Here is a 17,385-nt window from a genome sequence, read left to right as displayed (position 1 = left end):
AGATTTTGTTATGATTTCCATTCAATTTCTGATCTGTTTACTTTTGTTTTACAGTTATCTCAAAATTCCTGGATACAGAGCAACTGCTTTCCATTTCGGCACAGGTTCCAAAGCAGGATAAGGTATGTTTCAAAATGCACCTTAGATGAGCAGTTACCTGGCTATATATAAGTGTGGCACCTATGCATGATATGGTAGGAAAAAGACTGCGCCTTACAAAGACACGGACTAATGTTGTCATAGTCTGAGAGTGTATCTTATTGTACAGCAGCAGGAGATTCTATAGGAAAACATTAGAAACATTTGGGTTTGCTTCAATATCACGTTTATCTTAATTTATACAAACTGACTGCAAAAGCTGTTGACTTTTTCATCACTCCCCACTCTCATTCTCTGTAAATGTTCATCCTGTTTGACAGTACCAGGATGAGAGAGGAATTTTCTTCACATCAGCATAAAAGGAAAAAGTGTTAACAGACATTTACTCTCTTATTTTTGGAGGTTAATACAATTTTTAATAGCCAAAAGAAAATTAGGCATCTTTCTTACTAGAAATTAAATACTTTCTTAGCTTTTAGGTAAGACAAATTAAGATAAATCAGTCTTTATTGTCTAGAAAGATCATTTTGAAAATGGTTCTTAAGAAGCACTCTTGACCTGGCTCGGCTGTGCTTGTAATGCAGATAAACCGGTATCGATCACTGAGTCAGCTGTGTGAACACGCGAGGTCAGCGATGGGACGTGGCTGTCGGTTCCCGTGACACAGACGCTGCACGAGCCAAGCGCAGGTTTTTCGTGCAGATGTTCCGTGTTCCCCCCGCACAGCACCAGACAGAAAACGAAGCACGTCCTGGCAGAGCATCAGCCAGAACAGTGTCTGGCAGCCCCTTCTGCGGGCGGTTCTCGCCTCGGCCCGTGCTTTTCTGCTGGCCTGTGAATGCAAGGAGCAGCAATGTAGTGAAGAACTGATTCCTGTGAAGTTTTCCCAGGGTCCTGTCTTAGGGATTAAAAGAGTGCCCTGCTCTTATCTGTCACCTTCAATCACATGTCTTACCAGGTGCACCAAAATGAAATGTGGATAAAAGCGCTTATTGCTAAAAGCATAAATAGACAATAGAGCTATAAATGCTTATAACAAGATAGTTTCCTTGAAGGACAAGCAATAGTTGGTGTGTTGATGTTAAAGCTTCATCAGGAAGGCATTTTCTCGCTCAGCGCAGGTTCAGTCTGTGAGCGCGTTGTGCCCCGTGTTGCAGCCCCTGGAGCCTCAGGAGCTGGTGAACAGGGGAGGCTCCGTCACAGAGCGCCCGGGAGAGCTACTGAATGTTCTTCAGGTTCATGTTCCTTACAACCCCCTCTTTCCCCCTCAGGATTTATAGAGAATTTCACCTCTGAAGTCTTCTGGGAGCTGGAGACAGACAGAATCTTTGCCTTGAAAATCACTCCAGTGATCACTTCAGGATCTTTCAGAGAGAGATTTTGTTCATCAGACCTTGTCTTGTATATTGATCTGTACGTTAACACACGCACTACAAATATCAAACCAAGATAAACACGTGTAGCTCACTACTGGATCTGGGTTAGACCAGACACAGCAGTAACCGCTGTGGGCCTGAGGCAGCGGAACCTCAGCTTTTTTCTACCAAGCATATTGTAACCGTTCCATTATAAGTTGCATTTGCCTGCTGTACCTGAGTAGGATATTTCTGCCAATGCGTTGGAGGCTTCTGCTTGCCTGTGTTCATGCTGGTGTGCCAGCATCCTAGGGACTTACAACTTTGTCACCTCTCCGTGTCTTCTCGCGGGCTGACTTGACTGCTTCCTCAATGACTTATCTAATGCCAGTTAAAGCAATCAGGTACAGGCTCGGTCAAGGTTGTAGTAAATGCAGAAAAATCTCTTTAATGACACATCAGAAAGCTGAATGTTTGTTGCTCCCAGCTTTCATTGCAGAGATCTGTAACACGAAGGAAAGATCAGGTGTGTGACTAAAGCTGGCTGGATGTCTTCGTGTATACAGAGGACCATGCACACCGAACTTGTAACTGCGCTGTTTCCAATCGCAACTGGCCACAATATAGCAGAGCATGTTATCAATGTTAATTCAAGAGCTAACTCCATTGCTTTTATTAAATGCTGGATTGACCTATTCAGTGTGTTCCACTCTCCATACAAGTTTTCATTGCAGAATGTCCCCAGCTGTCCGTGTGTGGGAGGTGACTCCGATTCAGGTCCCCTTAGTTAGAAAAGAGTAGATGGGGTACTCAAGGACCATAAACAAAAAAACCCCAACACCTTTTATTTTGCAGCTTGGCCCAAGTAGCAGGAAGATTTACGCTGCTTAAGCCAAATTGGTGAACAGTTTAACAGCCAAAGGGTTTACACAAAGGAGTTTTATGGCTCTAAGCCTTAGGTTATACTGCTCATAGAGGGAGAGGAGATGAAATAAGGGTGTAGGAAAGGAAAAGAGAAGCAAAGAAGGAGAACGAAAGGCCCGTCCCCTCCCATGTCAGCCCGCGGCCTTTGTCTGCGGGCCTCGGCTGGTGTTGGGATGTAAATCGCGATTCACCTTCTCCTGAGTGCCCCATCTGCTGCTGGACACGGTGTCCATACGGGATTGTTTTCGCTCTGAGTGACCCATTGCTGCGGGATGAGCTGTTGTTGCCATAATGTCTGAGACATAATTCTGTTGAGTCTCTGGCGCAGGAGGCAGATGGTGCTTGTCTGAAAAACGCCCAGTTTCAATCACTACAAGTGTTCATGGTTTGTTCAACATGAACGTTCTCTCATCCTAAGGGGGACTGTCAATTGGCAATCTTGGTGAGATGCGTTACTGGAGAAATCGTGTCATCGGTGAAATCAAGTGCTTCCTCTTATGAAATCTGTGTATATAAGCAAATTAAAGGTATCTGGACAAAACAAAACATCCTTAAGAGACCCTCCTGTCTCAGTCATTCTGGCTGGGGTCTGAGTGGCTGGAACATGAGGGTGGGCAGGATCAGGGCAGTGAGCAGCAGGGAACACCAAGAGTCACTCATCCTTTCTTCTCAGGACAGCACCGCACTGTGATCATCTGCAGTGCTCAGAATCCTGTGATTTAACAGCACAAATTCTTCTATCATGCAATAGTTCCCACATCTGGTATCTTCTCAGCCAGGAACAAGATGGGTTTAGGGAGGGGATTACAGATGTAAAGCGTTACCTGCAGTGTGTGGAAAGAAGATGCTCAGAGCCATGAACTGGTTGAGAACTGGGGGTCCCTGGTCTGCAGTTGGTGTTTTGTCTGCTCATCAGACACTGGCGCTAAGTGCTCAAGCAAACTTTCCTTTCCACAGCCAGGCCCACCTGGGAGTTGGTTGAATGCATGAGCTGTCTTTAAAGAACACGTGAATTTATCTGATTCTCCGCTGGATTTTTTTCCCCCGTAGCTTTATGCCACCAGATTTGTTGCATTAATATGTTACTTACATAATTCCCTGCAGACCCACCTCTCAAGCCTCTTGTCATGTTACTTACCTGACACATTCAATGCCTATACATCTCAGTAACAGTGTGCATCTTTGTACAACACAAACATGTGCGTGTGTGTATGCACATAAAGGTATGTAATTTGGGTCAAATCTTTATTTGCTGTATGTAAGTATGATAACACAACTTGCAGAAAAACACAACCTACCAATAAAAACAAGTTTCAGCTTAGGCTTTAGGTGGGTGTCTCTGGTCTGTCATTGCTGGTTTTGTGCTGATCTTCTTTCTGTCTCCATTCACTGGAATCACATCCTCCGTTCAACTGCTGCAAGTCTGCACAGCCAGTCTGTTCAAGACAGCCAGTTTAAGCGTATTCTATTTAAAAGAAAGAAGTCTTTGGACACTCTGAGTTTACAGCTCTGTTCCGAAAGGGCACAAGTTAATACAGGTGGATCAACATTATGTAAATGCCATAGGACAAAATGTGGCTACTGTTGTTTATCTGCTACAATTTCTGCAGCGTTTTCAGACAATTTTAGAAGTAGACTCTTGTAAGGAATCCAGGATCTTGTGCTTACCTGCATATTGCTCATTCTGCACATTGTCTTCAATTAATGCTGACCTGAGGTATTTATCTGCAGTACAACACAGTGTAGATACTAAATCAGGTCTGGAAGCCATCTCAGGAGATGTATTAGCTCATAATTACATCAAAAATAGAAGGAATGCTACTTCCTTGTTTCCTGTGCTTATTGTAATAAGGCACATATGTGGTAGCAAGAGTTCGTGACCCCCATACTTCATATGCTTATAGCAGTGTACGAATAAGTTTTTAAAATTAAACTGGCTTTCAGGTCTTCTGTTTTAATTACTTTTCCAATTTGACTCTTTGTGTTTTTCTTTATCACTGCAGTCCAACCCCACTCACTGTCCCGCGACTGGGGACTCCAGACAAGGCGACACAGACGTGGGGGTGGCTGCACAGTGGAGCTCAGCGGACTTGAGAACCACTCAGCTGGTGTGAGGATCAGAGACGTACAAAGCAACTTTGCTTTTTAAATGATGAGGATGATGTGCTTTGTTTTGGAAGACATCAGATTTTGAATGTTTAAGGAAGCTGTAACTACCTCGATGTTTCCTTCTTACCGCAGTCGGATTTCTGGTTCTGTCTGTCGAGTTGTGCTCCTCTCCCGCACCAAGTGGTGATCGTGGGGCTCAGGGTGAGGGGGGGCAAGGAGGGCGGGGGTGTCCGTGGACTTGAATAAGTTTTGTTTGGGGTTTTTTAGACGCCTCTGTTGACACATTGTATAAAAACTGATTGCTGCAGTGCTAATGAATGAACAGGATGATAAGCAACAGATTTGAGAACCTGTTTGGGTTTTGGTTTATTGAAAAATTATTATTTAACTCAAAAAGCAATAAGATCTTGCAGTGGTCTTCTAATACTTACTGGTAGCTTTTTAATGTACTGGTTTGGAACTTTGAGATTATATTTGATATGAAGTGGCTGTTCCATCGTGGAATATTGCAGGAGTAAACTCTTGCATTTCAGCATTCCTGGCAGATCTGCAGCTTGATAAAGACCTGAGGCTGTTTAGTTTAATCAGACTTTTGTAGATCCCACCTTCACTGTTCAAAGCACTGGCTGTCAATGTGTTTTCTGGTGTTGTCACTTCTTTCTGAACAAAGACGACAGAGGTACACAGCTCTACTGGTATTGTCTGTTTTATTTAAACATGGAACTTTAACTTGAAAGCTTAGAAAGCTGTGGTCTGTGGTATATCTTTGTAATGTTTGTAAATTCTTATGCAGATACTCTTATGCCAACCAGCACGAACTTTTGTGAGTGTGAACTGCTGTGCAGTTAGAAAGAAGAAAGGTGTGTGAGCTAAACCAGCAGGAAGGCTGCAGCCGTGTAACCTGGGGGGCGCAAACGGCACGAAACGGGCTGCAGCGGCGGAGCCCTCGGTCCCGGGCTGTCCCGGGCAGACGCAGCCTGAAAGCTCCCGGCCCCGCCCTGCGGGCGGACAGCGCCGCTCTGCGGCCGCCGGTGGCTCCGGGACGGGAGGCGAGGGGCAGGGGGGGCCAGTGCCGGGCGCGGAGGCGGGGGGGGGGGCGCAGCCCGGTGGCGGACGCGGACGGGATTGGCTCCTGCGCGGGATGGGCGGGGACACGCTGCGTGAGTGCGCGGGCCGCGGAGCGCGTGCCGGCGGTGCGGCGGCTGGAGCAGCGCGCGAGGAACGGCGGGGCCGGCGGTGAGCGAGGGGCGGGCGGACAGCGGGGAGGCTGGACGGGGTCGGCCCGGGACCGGCTGAGGGGCGAGGCTGGAGGGTGACAGACGGGCTGGTTTCGGAAGGAGGAAGGCGAGGGGCAGCCAGCCGCAACAGCGCGGCCCCAGGCCGGGGCGAGGGGGAAACACGCGGGCGGCTGTGAGGGAAGGGAGCCCCGCGCTGAGCGCTGCGCGGGGCTCGGGCGGGGCCGTGGGGCGGAGGGGGAGCCCCCGTAGTGACACAGGACAGAGGGAGGAAAGCGAGCGGGAGGGGGCAGCGGCGGGTCGGGAGCGCCAAGGGGGGGCGCGAGGGGCGGGGGGGGCCGGGAACGGAGGGAGCGGCGGAGGAACCTGAGGGCGGGACGGCGCGGGAGGAGCTTAGGCGGGAAAAGCTGAGGTACCTCGGGGAGGGGATGATATCGGGGGAGGCTTTGACGGGAAAGGCTGAGGTACCTCAGGGAGGGGATGATATCGGGGGAGGCTTTGACAGGAAAGGCTGAGGTACCTCAGGGAGGGGATGATATCGGGGGAGGCTTTGACAGGAAAGGCTGAGGTACCTCAGGGAGGGGATGATATCGGGGGAGGCTTTGACGGGAAAGGCTGAGGTACCTCGGGGAGGGGATGATATCGGGGGAGGCTTTGACGGGAAAGGCTGAGGTACCTCGGGGAGGGGATGATATCGGGGGAGGCTTTGACAAGAAAGGCTGAGCTACCTCGGGAAGGGGATGATATCGGGCGAGGCTTTGACGGGAATGGCTGAGGTACCTCAGGGAGGGGATGATATCGGGGGAGGCTTTGACGGGAATGGCTGAGGTACCTCAGGGAGGGGATGATATCGGGGGAGGCTTTGACGGGAAAGGCTGAGGTACCTCGGGGAGGGGATGATATCGGGGGAGGCTTTGACGGGAAAGGCTGAGGTACCTCGGGGAGGGGATGATATCGGGGGAGGCTTTGACAAGAAAGGCTGAGCTACCTCGGGAAGGGGATGATATCGGGCGAGGCTTTGACGGGAATGGCTGAGGTACCTCAGGGAGGGGATGATATCGGGGGAGGCTTTGACGGGAATGGCTGAGGTACCTCAGGGAGGGGATGATATTGGGGGAGGCTTTGACGGGAAAGGCTGAGGTACCTCAGGGAGGTGATGACATCGGGGGAGGCTTTGGCGGGAAAGGGTGAGGGACTTAAAGGAGAGGACGGAAGGGAGAGAGGTTTTGGTGGTAAAGGCTGAGGTACCTCAGGGAGGAGATGGCATCGCAGAGGCTGCAGTGGGAAGTGCTGAGGTAGCTCTGGGACGGGATGGCACTAAGGTGTGGTTTCAAAGGGAAATGCTGAGGTACTTTGAGGAAAGGATGCTGGGCTAGGAACTATGAACACATCAGATCGGTTAAGAGAATGTTGATGACAGAAATTTCTACAGTAAAGTATTCCAGCAAAGACAGGGAGATGAGCAAAACTTATATCAGGCCTCCTAGGATTCCTGCAGGTTAGGGGTCAGGGATGATGAGGTTGTTAACTCGGTCCTAACTTTTTCTTTCTCTCCCTCTCTTGCAGCACCAGACTGAATGGAGAAGCAAGTGGATGGGAAGTTCCTGCGCCACGACACAGACCACATTTATTACTCTCGCCCTCCGAGACCCGGAGAACCGAACCGTTCTCATCGTGCCTTGAAGCAACCTCTGCTCATGCGCTTCTCCCAGGGAGAAGGCAGAATGGGAGTGACTCGCCACGTTATACCACAGGGTGCACACTCTGCAGCTTTCAAGCCCAGCTCTGCGTTAGCTCACCCCTGCAATTTTGCACCGCCCACGCAAATTTGAGTTGTCGCTGGTTGTTGCAGCGTTTGGCTTTGGTGAGGACAGCGTGTGTTTGTCAGCAGTTGGTGTAGGGTGGAATCTTGAGGAGAAAGTGATATTTCCGTGCCAGAACTGGTTGGTGTTTGCATGGTATTGTGGTAGTTGTTCCCACAGGTGATCAGTGCTGGAGTGTTATTGCAGGATGAGGGGATTTTGAAGGCTTGTCTGTGAGATGCACTAGAGGCAGCAGTTGCAAGCGAAAGGCTGAGGTGTGGAGAGTTTGTCGGTGGGTTTTGGACAGTTGTCAGTTGAAGAGTTGGTTGTTTGCAGGTGAGGTGTAGAGCAGAGGGTGAAGCTGACTTTGCCTGGGCGGCGCAACTGGATGGGTGTGCAGAGCTGAGGAGAGCGGGCTTCTGCGGGTGACCCTAAAGCTGGAGAACCAGCCAGCGGCAGCTCCAGACAGTCCCGCTGCCGAGCTTGGCCGTGTAGGGCCAGTGCCCTGGGGCACAGGGAGTGTGACCCTCCGCAAGCACCAAACAGCAGGTGAGGACTGTGGGGATTTGTACTGAGCTATGATATCTCTAAGGCATGTGCGAGGGGCCGGGGCCAAGGCAAGGTGGGCTCGTTGTGGGGTGTGGGGAGGTGTCAGCCCCCGGACTCAGCCCCTGTCTGATTGTAGTGCCCTTGGGCTGGTGTAGCTCAGTCCTCTGTGTGTTTCTCTTCAGGTGGAGCAGCGTGCAAAGGAAAAGCAAGGAAGGAGAGGAAGGTGGTGAACCTATGAGGAAGAGTGTAGCGAATCTGGCGTGGACTCACGGTAAGGTGCCATGAGAGACATTTATTACAAACTCAGGTTTGCATTTATACTCGCTATGATGCTTGCTCAAGCATTTGCTCTTTAGCTAAGTTAGACATTACATGAGCGATGTAACTGCCATATACGCATTTTTTTCTATAGTAAGCTGTCCCTCTGTCCCTGATGTATCAGTCCTGTATCCTGTATCTTAGTAGTCATAATTTTTCCCCAAGTAGATGAATATTTGCAAGCAGCTTTATTTCCAGTCACTACCTGTTCATATAATTCTCATTCATCTTTGTGCCATGTCTCCAACTGAAATGTACCAGTTGTAGGAAAGTCTAGCACATGATTAGCAATCCATTCTAATAAACTCACCAATCAGACCCCTGATACATCCTGATTTTGCGTTTGTAGCGCATGTTGAAGGACATCCAGGGTTTGTCTTTGCTTAAGGGATAACTTCCCTCCCATGGTTCCCAATCGCTCACCTTTCGTTGGTGGTGGGCGCGCACTGTCCTGGTTCCCGGTCCTGTTTCCTGGTTCGATTGGGCTTCGCTACCAGAGCGGCTACTGCCTTTATAGGCACGCTGAAAGTCCCTGTTCCAGGGCGCCATTTGTAGCGAATGCGGTACGGACTCTCTTTTAAGGTGCAATGAGAGATGTTTATTACAAATTCAGGCTTGTGTTTATACTCGCTATGATACTTGCTCAAGCATTTGTTGATTAGCTAAGTTAGTCATTACATGAGTGATGTGTTTTGTGTTCCCACCAAAGTCACTGCCATAAACACCTTTTTTGTCTATCACAAGCTGTCCCTCTGTCCTTGATGCATCAATCCTGTATCAACTCCTCTGTCCTTGATGTATCACATAGCATACAGTCCTTTGTTCTTGTATTTTTCCACTAATGCTTGTTCTCATGCTGTTGACTCTTGCAGTTTCTCATGTGCCCGGTCTTCCGTGTACTGACACAGAAGAGCGATCACGAAAGAGGATTGGAGCGCACCTGTGAGTCAAGCAGAGTCAAGAAAGAAGATGACAGTGGTGGACCTGTGAGTCAGGAGGGGACAAAAGAGGAGAAAGGTGATGGAGCTACGAGTCAAGAGTGAGGAGGAAGATGGGCAGCCTGAGCCAGCGAGAAGGAGAATGTATCCTTAAGCACAGGGAACGATCTGTGATTAGTGCGTCCCCCTCCCACCCCTAGAAACCGTGCTCGGGGGTAAAGTGGTAAAATGGGAGCAGGGGCTGTTGGCTGTGTTTTGGGAGGTGGGGGTGGTGAGCAGGGGCTGGGCTCTTGGACTTGGGAGCAGTTAAGGGAGCAGGGTGGTCATCCCTTGGGAGGTGTCTGTCTGCCAGCAGGTAAAGGAGGGGGAAGAGGATCCTGCCGGGGTGAGGGCCTGGCCAGCTCTCCACTCCCAGGGCTCTTGATGCTGGTGTGGTGTGTTGCTGTAAGTGCCAGGGGTGACTGGCAAAGAAAGTCTTTGTGGGGTGCATGCTGGGAAACTGTGCTGCTACGGAGGGGCTGGGTTGGTGGGAAGGCCTGTGCGGGGGGCCGGGGCCAAGGCAAGGTGGCCTTGTGGTGGGGTGTGGGGATGCGTCAGCGACCGGACTCGCCCCCTCGTGTGACTGTACGGGCCTGGGGTGGGTATATTTTTGTTTTCTGTGCATCTCTGTTCGGGTGGAGCAGCTCGCAAAGGTGAAAGCAAGAAAGAAGAGGAAGGTGGTGAACCTACGAGGAAGAGCGATCAAGAAAGAGGATTGGAGTGCATCTGCAAGTCAACAGGGATCAAGAAAGAAGATGACGGTGGTAGACCTGCGAGTCAGGAGGGATCAAGAAAGAAGAGGAGGAAGGTGATGGAGCTGCGAGTCAGGAGTGAGGAGGAAGAAAATGTCCCCCTTGGGACAGGGACCTCCCTGTAATCAGGACTGCGCCCTCCCACCCCTGGAAACTGCTCAGGGGCCCAGACATCCATGGGAAGGTTGTGTCCGACAACACGAGCCAGATCTTCAGCACTGGCTGCTGTTCAGCTGGGACCAGGGGCTGCTGGTGGGGTTTTGGGAGGCGGGGTGGGTGAGTAGAGGCTGGGCTTTTGTACTCATGAGTGGTTGAGAGAGAGGGCTGGACACCTCTTGGGAGGTGTCTTGTCTGTCTGCCATCAACTAAAGGAGGGGGAAGAGGATCCTGCCGGGGTGAGGGCCTGGCCAGCTCTCCACTCCCAGGGCTCTTGATGCTGGTGTGGTGTGTTGCTGTAAGTGCCAGGGGTGACTGGCAAAGAAAGTCTTTGTGGGGTGCATGCTGGGAAACTCTGCTGCTACGGAGGGGCTGGGTTGGTGGGAAGGCCTGTGCGGGGGGCCGGGGCCAAGGCAAGGTGGGCTTGCTGTGGGATGTGGGGATGCGTCAGCGACCGGACTCACCCCCTATGTGACTGTACGGGCTTGGGGTGGGTGTATTTCTGTCTTCAGGGCATTTCGGTTTGGGTGGAGCAGCTCACAAAGGCAAAAGCAAGAAAGGAAAGTAAGGTTGTGAACTTACGAGAAAGAGTGATCAAGAAAGAGGATTTGAGTTCATCCGGGAGTCGAGGGATCAAGAAAGAAGAGGAGGAAGGTGATGGACGTGCATATTGAAAATGAGAGGGAAGATGGGCAACCTGAAGCATGGAGCAAGGGAATGTCTCCTAGAACAAAGGGACCTTTCTGTAATCAGAGATCCCCCCTCCTACCCTACAAACTGAACAAAGAGGACTGCGAGAGGGAGCGCTCTGACAGGACAAGAGGTATCAGTAAATCTGGCAAGAGGACAGTGGGGGAAGCGCTCTGGCGGATCAACAAGTCTCAATATATGTGGCAAGAGGATGATGGGGGAGAGTTCACCAGTGGTTCAAAAGTCACCCAGAAAAAGGGGAAGAGGATGTCAAGGGGGGAGCGCTCTGGTCGATCACAAGACTCTCCTAAAAAACACAACAGGATGGTGGTGGGGGGGAATGTCCTATATGGGACAAGGGGTCCCGAGAAATCCAGCAAGAGGATGGTGGGGGGGAGCACTCCAGCAGACCAAGAATGTACTAAGGAGAGGCAAAAGGACGGCAGGAGGAGAGACCCAGTGGGTCAAGAGGTACCGAGAAATCCAGCAAGAGGACGACAGGGAGGAGCTCTTTAGCAGGCCAAAATCCCACTGAGGAAAGGCAAGAGGACAGCGGGGGAGAGCGCTCCAGTTCTTCAAGTGACTTCCCAGGCAGAAGGCAGGAGCATGGCGGGGCAGGACTGCGGCAGGTCAAGAATTCTCAGTCTGGCAATAGGATGGCGGGGAGGAGCGTTCCAGCGGGAGAAGAGCGCCCTGACTAGAGGCAAGACAAGGGTGAGGGAGAGCACTCGGACGTGTCAAGAAGACTCCCCCAAAAAGTGCAAGAGGAAGGCCGGTGGGGAGAGCAATCCAGCAGATCAGGAAGTCTCAATAAATGCGGTAAGAAGGTGGCAGGTGGGAGCTCCCCAGTGGTTCAAGAGGTCCCAAGATATCCAGCAAGAGAACTGTGAGGGGGAGCGCTCCAACAGGTCAAGCGGTGTCAAGAAATCCAGCAAGACAATGGTGGAAAACGCTCCGGTGAGTCACAAGATTCCCCCAAAAAAAGGCAAGAGAATGGTGCAGGGGAGCACTCTGGTGGATCAAGAAGCACCCAGGAAAAGGGGAAGAAGATGGTGGGGGGGAGCACTCTGGTTGGTCACAAGACTCCCCCAGAAAACACAAGAGGGTGGCAGGGGGAACGCCCTAATGGGTCAAGAGGACCCAAGAAATCCAGCAAGAGGACGGCGAGGGGGAGCGCTCCAGCAGGTCAGGAAGTCTCGATAAATGCGGTAAGAGCATGGTGGGTGGGAGGCCCCCAGTGGTTCAAGAGGTCCCAAGAAATCCAGCAAGAGGGCGGCGAGGGGGAGCGCTCTGGCAGATCAGGACGTCTCAATAAATGCGGTAAAAGGATGGTGGGTGGGAACCCCCCAGTGGTTCACAAGGTTCCAGGAAATCCAGCAAGAGGACGGCGTGGGGGAGCGCTGTGGCAGATGAAGAACCCTCAGTACATCTGGCAAGAGGACGGTGAGGGGGTGCTCTGATGGGTCAAGGTTGCTCTGAAAAAAGCCCAAGAGGGTGGTAAGGAGAAGCTCACCGGTGATTCACGAATCACCCAGAAAAAAGGGAAGAGGACAGTGCGGGGGAGCTCTTCAGTTGTTGAAGAGAATCCCCAGAAAAAGGCAGGAGGATGATGAGGGGGAACACTCTGGCGGGTCAAGAAGTCTCAATAAGTCCGGCAAGAAGACGGTGGGGAGGAGAGCTCGTGTGGGTCAAGAGGTCCCAAGAAACCCAGCAAGAGGACAGCAGGGGCGAGCGCTCCGGCAGATCAGGAAATCTCGATAAATGCAGTTAGAGGATGGTGGGTGTGAGCCCCTCAGTTGTTTAAGACGTCCCAAGAAATCCAGCAAGAGAACTGCGAGGGGGAGCGCTCCGGCAGGTCAAGCGATGTCAAGAAATCCAGCAAGACAATGGTGGAGAACTCTCCGGCGAGTCACAAGACTCTCCCAAAAAAGGCAAAAGAATGGTGCAGGGGAGCACTCTGGTGGATCAAGAAGCACCCAGGAAAAGGGGAAGAGGATGGTGGGGGGAAACGGCCTGGTTGGTCACAAGACTCCCCCAAAAACCACAAGAGGGGGAACGCCCTAATGGGTCAAGAAGTCCCAAGAAATCCAGCAAGAGGATGACAGGGAGGAGCTCTTTAGCAGGCCAAAATCCCACTGAGGAAAGGCAAGAGGACAGCGGGGGAGAGCGCTCCAGTTCTTCAAGTGACTTCCCAGGCAGAAGGCAGGAGCATGGCGGGGCAGGACTGCGGCAGGTCAAGAATTCTCAGTCTGGCAATAGGATGGCGGGGAGGAGCGTTCCAGCGGGAGAAGAGCGCCCTGACTAGAGGCAAGACAAGGGTGAGGGAGAGCGCTCGGATGTGTGAAGAAGACTCCCCCAAAAAAGTGCAAGAGGAAGGCCAGGGGGAGAGCAATCCAGCAGATCAGGAAGTCTCAATAAATGCGGTAAGAGGATGGCGGGTGGGAGCCCCCCAGTGGTCCAAGAGATCCCAAGAAATCCAGCAAGAGGACGGCAAGGGGGAGCGCTCCAGCAGATCAGGAAATCTCGATAAATGCGGTTAGAGGATGGTGGGTGGGAGCCCCACAGTTGTTTAAGGCATCCCAAGAAATCCAGCAAAAGGACGGCGAGGGGGAGCGCTCTGGCAGATCAGGACGTCTCAATAAATGCGGTAAGAGGATGGCGGGTGGGAGCCCCCCAGTGGTTCAAAATGTCCCAAGATATCCAGGAAGAGAACTGTGAGGGGGAGCGCTCTGGCAGGACAAGCGATGTCAACAAATCCAGCAAGACAATGGTGGAGAACGCTCCGGTGAGTCACAAGACTCCACCAAAAAAGGCAAGAGAATGGTTAGAGGATGGTAACAGGCAGCTTTGAGAGCACTCTGGTGGATCAAGAAGCACCCAGGAAAAGGGGAAGAGGATGGTGGGGGGAAACGGCCTGGTTGATCACAAGACTCCCCCAAAAACCACAAGAGGGTGGCAGGGGGAACGCCCTAAGGGGTCAAGAGGTTCCAAGAAATCCAGCAGGAGGACGGCGAGGGGGAGCGCTCCAGCAGGCTGAGATTGTACTAAAGAAAGGCAAAAGGACAGCAGGAGGAGAGACCCAGTGGGTCAAGAGGTCCCAAGAAATCCAGTAAGAGGACAACAGGGAGCAGTGCTCTGGCAGGCCAAAATCTCAGTGAAGAAAGGGAAGAGGACAGCAGGGGGGAGTGCTCCAGTTCTTCAAGTGACTTCCCAGGTAGAAGGCAGAAGGACGGTGGGGTAGCGCTGGGACAGGTCAAGAATTCTCAATCTGGCAATAGGACAGCAGGGAGGAGCATCCAGCGGGACAGGAGCGCCCTGAAAATAGGCAAGACAAGGGTGAGTGAGAGCACTCCGAGATGTCAAGAAGTGTCAAAAAATCTGGTAAAGGATGGCAGGGGGGAGTGCTGTGGATATTCAAGAGACTCCCCAGTAAAAGGCAAGAGGACGGCGCGGGGAAGTGCTCCAGCACGTCAAGATCGCACTGAAGAAAGGCAAGGTCACAGTGGGGGGGAGCATTCCCGTTGTTCCAATGGTTCAAAAGGTCCCAAGAAATCCAACAAGAGAACTGCGAGGGGGAGCGCTCTGGCAAGTCAAGCGGTGTCAATAACCCCAGCAAGGCAACGGCGGAGAGCGCTCTGGTGAGTCACGAGACTCCCCTACAAAGGACGAGAGGATGGTGGAGGGGAGCCCACCAGTGGTTCAAGCAGCACCCAGGAAAAGGGGAGGAGGCTGACGAGGGGCAGGCCTCTGGCGGGCCAAGATCGCTGAGGGAAGGTGCGGGGGAGCTTGCTGGTGGCTCAAGAGACCTCTAGAAAAAGGTAAGAGGGCGGCGGGGGGTGGGAGGGCGCCTCAGCTGGTGAAGAGGAACCCCGAAAACAAGGCAAGAGAATGTTGGTGGGGGGAGCGCTCTGGCGGTTCCAGAGGCTCCCCGAGATCCGCTCAGACGGCAGCGGGTAACGCGGCAGCTCAGCGTCAATCAAAGAAGAACAGGAAGGCGGTTGACCTGCAATTCCAGAGCGAGGAGGAAGACTGGCAACCCGAACGAGGAGCAGCAGAACTTGGCATGGCCTCTGAAATCCTCCTTTAATCTGGGCTCAGGTAAGCTGGAAGCAGGGGACATAGGCTGGGGTTTGGGAGGTGGGCAGGTGAGAAATGATCCGCATTTTTGATCTCCTGAGTGACTGAAGCGCCTGGGAGTTCATTTGGAGTCGTTGCCTTACTTGATTTTACACTGACTTTTGCATTATATTTTAATGACGTAGAATTTTCCGTTTTGACATCGAAACCTAAACTTCTTTGGAAATTCATCCTCTGTCCCTTCAGTCTCAGCTCGTGGCACTTCCACTGTCTCGTGGCCCGCGTTTCAATGTACATTAGATCGCTTCCTGGGCCTTGGATTTTAAGTAATGGTCCGTCACAAGTTTGTTTTTCTTGTCCTTAACGGGCAGCTTTGAGAGCTCTCTAAGGAAAAGTGATATCTTTTTACCTTGTTACTGCTCTTTCCATGTTACGAGCAGCCACCCTCTTTATGATCAGTCTCATGCTTTTCTTCCTTTCTTGCCCAGGTTCAGAAGACCGGGAATTCCAAGCTTCAAGTTTCCTGTGGAACATTGCGGGAGACCTTGATAACGTGGCAATGAGGGAGGTGATGAAGAGAAACAATACCTGTTCCTTTCCCATTTCAAGACGTTATTTTTTACCTTCCTGGTAGCTGTGAGATGATTTGCAATCTTGCGCTAGCATCTGCCTGAAAGAGAACACGGACCCTTTGGGTGCCTCCTCAAGAAATACTTGCTCTATGGTTCTGGCGATGTCCAGGCTTCAAGGGTGGGGCATAGGGGAGTGTAAATCTTAGGGGGCCTCCCGGGATGTCTGCAGGTTTGGGTGACCCGTGGCTGGGACGGGGACGCCGAGGTTGTCAATCTTGCCCTGAATCTCTCGCTCCCTCTCTTGCAGCACCCGAGACCGAATGGAGGAGCAAGTGTATGGGAAGTTCCTGCGCCACGACACAGATCACATTTAGCGCTCTCGCCCTGAGAGACCCGGAGAACCAAACCGTTCCCATCGTGCCTTGAAGCAGCCTCTGCTCACGCGCTTCTCCCAGGGAGAAGGCAGAATGGCAGTAGCTCGCCACGTTATACCACGGGGTGCACACTCTGCAGCTTTCAAGCCCAGCTCTGCGTTAGCTCACCCCTGCAATTTTGCACCGCCCACGCAAATTTGAGTTGTCGCTGGTTGTTGCAGCGTTTGGCTTTGGTGAGGACAGCGTGTTTGTCAGCAGTTGGCGTAGGGTGGAATCTTGAGGAGAAAGTGATATTTCCGTGCCAGAACTGGTTGGTGTTTGCATGGTATTGTGGTAGTTGTTCCCACAGGTGATCAGTGCTGGAGTGTTATTGCAGGATGAGGGGATTTTGAAGGCTTGTCTGTGAGATGCACTAGAGGCAGCAGTTGCAAGCGAAAGGCTGAGGTGTGGAGAGTTTGTCGGTGGGTTTTGGACAGTTGTCAGTTGAAGAGTTGGTTGTTTGCAGGTGAGGTGTAGAGCAGAGGGTGAAGCTGACTTTGCCTGGGCGGCGCAACTGGATGGGTGTGCAGAGCTGAGGAGAGCGGGTTTCTGCGGGTGACCCTAAAGCTGGAGAACCAGCCAGCGGCAGCTCCAGACAGTCCCGCTGCCGAGCTTGGCCGTGTAGGGCCAGTGCCCTGGGGCACAGGGAGTGTGACCCTCCGCAAGCACCAAACAGCAGGCGAGGACCGTGGGGATTTCTACTGAGCTATGATATCTCTAAGGCCTGTGCGAGGGGCCGGGGCCAAGGCAAGGTGGGCTCGCTGTGGGGTGTGGGGAGGTGTCAGCCCCCGTCTGACTGTAGTGCCCTTGGGCTGGTGTAGCTCAGTCCTCTGTGTGTTTCTCTTCAGGTGGAGCAGCGTGCAAAGGAAAAGGAAGGAGGCGAACCTGTGAAGAAGAGTGATCGAGAAGGAGGGTTGGAGCACACCTGTGAGTCAAGAGGGCCCCAGAAAGAAGACACGGGTGGTGGAACCACAGGTCAGGAGAGCTCAAGGAAGGAGAAAGATGATTGGGGCAGTATGGGTTTTTCTAGCTCACGCGCTAATGGAAACAGTTTGGATAATAAAAGAAATATATTCAAAACCAATAATTAAAGGCAGGGAATGTTTATATGCTATGTATTGGATAGACCTGAAGGTGTATTTGTTCCTACAACAAAGGTGAAGTTACAATGGTAATTAACTGAAGACGTGAATTTCCAGATTGCATTGGCAACATACGCAGGGAACATATCAGTTTATTACCCTCAACATAAACTGTGGGCTGAAATTGGTAATTTACCGTTGTATGGCAAGTGCTGCTGTCAGCAACGACAAGACTGAATTTACCGATGCCTCTGGTTGCTCACGTAAAGTTGTAA

General features: G+C 51.8%; 2 long non-coding RNA genes across 2 annotated transcripts; both read left to right on the top strand.

The window, feature by feature from the left end:
• The first annotated feature begins 5,661 nt into the window (after window positions 1-5,661).
• On the top strand, window positions 5,662-9,841 carry LOC136114658 (uncharacterized). Its single transcript, XR_010653120.2, has 4 exons — window positions 5,662-5,723; window positions 7,289-8,073; window positions 8,256-8,344; window positions 9,264-9,841. It is a non-coding gene; the product is annotated as an uncharacterized lncRNA (long non-coding RNA).
• A 94-nt stretch (window positions 9,842-9,935) lies between these two features.
• On the top strand, window positions 9,936-16,948 carry LOC136114657 (uncharacterized). The gene is made up of 4 exons (XR_011736289.1): window positions 9,936-15,064; window positions 15,532-15,611; window positions 15,923-16,780; window positions 16,877-16,948. It is a non-coding gene; the product is annotated as an uncharacterized lncRNA (long non-coding RNA).
• The last annotated feature ends 437 nt before the right edge of the window (window positions 16,949-17,385 follow it).

This window comes from Patagioenas fasciata, chromosome W, assembly GCF_037038585.1.
Source record: "Patagioenas fasciata isolate bPatFas1 chromosome W, bPatFas1.hap1, whole genome shotgun sequence".
Taxonomy (NCBI): Eukaryota; Metazoa; Chordata; class Aves; order Columbiformes; family Columbidae; genus Patagioenas; species Patagioenas fasciata.
The sequence above is the reverse complement of the archived record's forward strand: the minus strand, read 5'-3'. Positions and strand labels throughout refer to the sequence as shown.